At 41.0% G+C, this 5,131-nt stretch overlaps 1 pseudogene; it reads right to left on the reverse strand.

Annotated features, from left to right (window-relative positions):
• Nucleotides 1-270: 270 nt before the first annotated feature.
• LOC143443944 (glyceraldehyde-3-phosphate dehydrogenase-like) lies at nucleotides 271-2,516 on the reverse strand (annotated as a pseudogene).
• Nucleotides 2,517-5,131: the final 2,615 nt, after the last annotated feature.

Genomic DNA, 5,131 nt, shown 5'->3' on the forward strand with positions numbered 1-5,131 from the left:
ATACTCATAGGACACTTCATCCTACCACAGAGACACCTGTCCAACCATGTTCACTGCTGCTCTATTCATAATAGACAGGAATTGGAAACAACCTTGATGTCTCTCAACAGAAGAACGAATAAAGAAAATGTGGTACATTTATACAATAGACTTTTACTAGGCCATTTAAAAATAAAATCATGAAATTCACAGATAAACGGATGGAACTAGAAAAACTCATCCTCAGAAAGGTAACCAAGATACAGAAAAACAAATCTGGTATGTATTCACTTATGCATACATATTAGCTGTTAAGACAATGACAAAGCTGCAATAGATAGAACACAGAGGTCAGGTATAGAGTGGGGCACTAGGAGAGATCTGTCTAGGAAGGAAAGTAAAACTGATAGTTATGAATGGATGGGAGGAGACTGGAGTGAGAGGGGAAAGGTGATAGGGAGGGGAATGCAGAGAAAGCTAAACTTGAGTGGCATTGAAGGGCGCTGTGGAAACCTAATCCAGTAGTAGCTTCCCAGAGTATATGTGTATATATGAAAGAAATCCAAATGTGGTTACCGAAATAATGGAAGAGACACTAACACAACTGACCATCTCTGCTCACCAAATGAAGTACCCAGTACTGTCAGGATTACATCTAATTGAGTTGTTGGCCAAAGAAAAGAAACCGGGCAAGACACAGAAAGAACTGGAGGAAAGAGAAATGTGTAGAAATGAAGTAAATACAGTACTCATATATGAAATTATCAAAAGATGTTTTAATTAAATTAAAAGAACCTGGTTAATTTTACTGTTGGTTAACATACTATTACTCCACATTATGTATATTCTGCAATTGAGATAATGTCTTTTTATAGTAAAAATATCCAAATGCCAAATTAATAATTAATTAATTTTAAAATAAATCGATTGTATTCAGTGAGACCTCCTTGCTGGTAGCAAGTGTCATTGCTTCTCAATGACTTCATTAGTGTGGATATTTAAGATCAAATTGTAAAGTTCATCAACAGCATTTGATTGAATAGCTATCCTAAGAACTAATTTTATAACATAACTTTTAACCACCCTCATGGGCTGGTTCAATAATAGGATTCCTATTATTGAGAAACGCATTTTAGTCTTCATTAGCAAATTAATTGAACTTAACACACTAAGAATTATCTCACAAAGAAGGAATTAGAGAAAAGCTACTACAAAAACATCTTTAAAATGTTATTATACCATCCTAAGAAACATAATTATATGTTCTTCATTCATTCATTATGCTGCCCCCTGCTAATTAACAGTAGATTCAATATAAGAGAAATAACTCTTCCTAAAAAATCTTTTTTGTGGATGCATTGAATTTATTGATAATATTCATGAGAGTAGGGCTCCCTAGGCCCCTCCTGTTGTTATGGGGTCTGGGAAGGAAACTGTGAGGAGATGCTCAGTGTTGGGGACAGGGACTCCTCAGCAACCGAGGGCCTCTCTCTTGCTCTCAGTGTCCTTGCTGGGGTGGGTGGTCCAGGGTTTCTTACTCCTTAGAGGCCATGTAGGCCATGAGGTCCACGATCCTGTTGCTGTAGCCGTATTTGTTGTCATACCAGGAAATGAGCTTTACAAAGTTGTCACTGAGAGCAATGCCAGCCCCAGCATCAAAGCTGGAGGAGTGGGAGTTACTGTTGAAGTCACAAGAGAAAACCTGGTCCTCACTGTAGCCCAGGATGCCCTTCAGTGGGCCCTCAGATGCCTGCTTCACCACCTTCTTAAGGTCATCATACTTGGCAGGTTTCTCCAGGTGGGATGTCAGATCCAGGACAGATACACTGGGATGCGGGGACGGCGGGGAGGAACATGGAAGAGCATGCCAGTGAACTTCCCATTCAGCTCTGGGACGGCCTTTTTCACAGCCTTGGCAGCAACAGCCGATGGAGGATGGAGGGATGATGTTCTGGGCAGCCCCACAGCCATCATGCCACAGCTTTCCAGAAGGATCATCCACAATCTTCTGAGTGGCAGTGATGGCATGGACCATAGTCATGAGTCCTTCCACAATGCCAAAATTGTCATGGATGACCCTGGCCAGGGGCCTAAGCAGTGACAATCTTGAGCAAGTGGTCGTATTTCTCATGGTTCATACCCATCACAAACATGAGGGCATCGGCAGAAGGGGTGAAATGATGACCATTTTGGCCCCATCCTTCACACATGCCTCGGCCTTCTCCATGGTAATGAAGACACGAGTAGACTCCACAACATTCTCAGCACCAGAATCACCCCATTTGATGTTAATGGGATGTTGCTCTTGGAAGATGGTGATGGGTTTCCCATAAATGACAAGCTTCCCATTCTCAGCCTTCACTGTGCTGTTGAACTTGCCATGGGTGGAGTCATACTGGAACATGTAGATCATGTAGTTGAGGTCAATGAAGGGGTCATTGATGGCAACAATCTCCACGTTGCCAGATACAGGTGAGATTGGGCTCTGGTAACCAGGCGCCCAATATGGCAAATCCGTTCACTTCCACGTTCATCATCCTGTCTATGAGGCTGGCACTGCATAAGAAGATGAGGGTGTTTCTGGAACATGGAGGAACCCTAAAAACATCTTTTAAACAAAAGTTTCAGATAGGAATTCCCATAAGAAAAAAACACACTAAGTCACAGTTTTTATGACTAAGTTATAGTTAAAAAAATAAATAAAATCTTGAATAACAGCCAATCACTGAACAGAAGGGGCCATCTTGACTCTAGGTTCATGAGATGCAGGGGTGATTCAACACCCCTAATTCAAGAACAGTGTCTTTATCACGTCACAGAATTCCTAAGAATTCTGGAAAAGGCCTAGAGTTATCTGACAGTCCCTCCCATACTTTCAAAAATTACATTTAGAATTTGTCTAGACCCCTTCCTTGAGGGGTCTAGATGGCTCACAGTTTTGAAGAGTGTGGCCCTTTATCTGGCGATCTGAAGTTGTCTCACCAGGTTCCTGCTCCTGGATTCATCAAGTGACTCATTTTGTAAATCTGGGTGTCCTTGAAAACTCAGCAGAATTTTTTTATCTACAATTTAAAACCAAATTCATCTGTTTTCTTTCTTGTAGATATGTTTGGTATAGGGAGTCTAAATCAAGTTCTTGTGTAATTTGTGATTCTTTATGTAATGAAGTTAAGTTCCCTGGGAAAATTAAATTCAAACTTTGCATAATTCAATATTAAAGTCTAGGCATCCTTGATTCAAGTTGGAAATTTTTGAATATCATGGGAGTCTTACAATGTTTCAGATTTTAGGGCCTGGGCGACGGCTCAGAGCAGGACAAGAGAATGAATAACACTTGCCATGTAGGTCTGAAGACCTGAGTACAAATCCCAGGATCCATGGGAAAGTTGATGCAATACGACAGACAACTGTAATCCCATCTCTCCTGAAACAATGGAGGAAACAAGGATGGAGAGTCCACAGGAGTTTGCAAGCCAACTAAGCTGGCACACGCAGTGATCAAGAGCGAAGAGCCATCTCAAACATGGTGGGAGGTAAAGACCAATACCCTCTGTACTCTGACCTCCATACATGGGCTGTGGCACACACTGCTTGTGCTCACACTGAACACTCACATCATACATGTACACGTGAAAATTGGTTTTTTAACTTTTAGATTTTTTTTAAACTAGGGATGCATAAAGTCCATGCGTAAGTTCTTAAATCCAAACTATCCTAAAATCTGAAACTCAAGTCCCAGTCATTTCAGATACAGGATACTCAACCTATACTATAATAATTATAACCTCAAATGGTCCCTTGCTCATTATGATCTGTGGACTGATACGCCCCAGTTGGAGACCACTCGAATGTCCATCTACAGGAAAGTAGATGGATGGTGGTATACTCTCCACAAAATACTACTTGACCATCAAAAAAATAAACAATTGATGTGTAAAACACAGACAAGTCTCATAAATCTTTTGCTGAGTAAAGGAAGCCACATTGAGGCATGTGTCTACATGATTCCACCTCTTATTTAAGAAAAATAAATATTACGTATTCAAGTAATAAATATACACAAGGTTTTTCATCTTCTGTCCTTAGCCCTAAAATATATTTTGTACATAGATAAGGCTTAGAGAGATGTAGAATTAATCTATAGAGACAGAATATGGCTATCGTTTCAGAAAGGGACAGAGTAGTCAACTGGAAAACTGCACCAGGGAAATGGTGAGAGTGGGAATGTTCTGTATCTTAGGGAAGGGTGGCAGTTGCACATGTTATATAATTATCACACTCATCATGGCAGATATTTATAACCCATGTATTTTATTGCCTGTTACTTATGTGTCAATAAAAGAACCACCATAGCAGTTAAAATTTGCAAGGACTCTTCCTCACACCATAATTATTGATTTAGAGCCAATAACAGAATTTACCTCTGAGGAAAAGAAAGGAAGACAAAGAGATGGTGGTATTAGTCAAAGGAGCCTCTACCTTGATCTGTAATGTTTCCCCCCAGTTTAGCACCTTGCTCCTTTTACTTAGAGAACAGTTTATGTTTGTCTATGGAGTGTGCTGGTCATTTTTAAAGTTTCTTATTTGTATCACCCAGGGTTCACTCAGCAAAACAAAAGCATCTCGTGTTATAATACACAAATAATAGAGAAACGGGACTTCATACAAGTGTTAGAGGATATATGGAAATAAAGATCTGAGAGAGCTGACATCTCCAGGGAGTCACTAGTCAAATCTGAGAAGCTGGGACAAGAGGTGCAGGGTGGGAACACAAAGCAGAAGCTGGGGGAGAGTTGGGGTGAGTCACTTCCTCTGTATGTCTGCAGTGATGAGCCAATCAGCAGGGAGAGCTGAATATGGATCAAGAAAGGGTAAGCACTGACTGCAGAACGAGTCACCTCTCAATCTGAAATGTCTTTTGCCTACATACCATCCAAGCTCAGGAAGATCTGCTAATTTCTGGGTCATAGCCATATCACCAGACACCAGAAGCTTCCAGGAGACTGTATATATCACCAAAGGTTTGAGCTCTGTCAATCCCACCACCACCCACACCTGTTACTTTGGGAGAGCAGGCAGAAGACACCAACCCCTTAAAGAATGCAGAGCTTCCGCCCCACTGTCAACCTCAGCAAACGGAACCTCGGTCAGT

Source organism: Arvicanthis niloticus, chromosome 11 (genome assembly GCF_011762505.2).
Source record: "Arvicanthis niloticus isolate mArvNil1 chromosome 11, mArvNil1.pat.X, whole genome shotgun sequence".
In the NCBI taxonomy this organism is placed as follows: Eukaryota; Metazoa; Chordata; class Mammalia; order Rodentia; family Muridae; genus Arvicanthis; species Arvicanthis niloticus.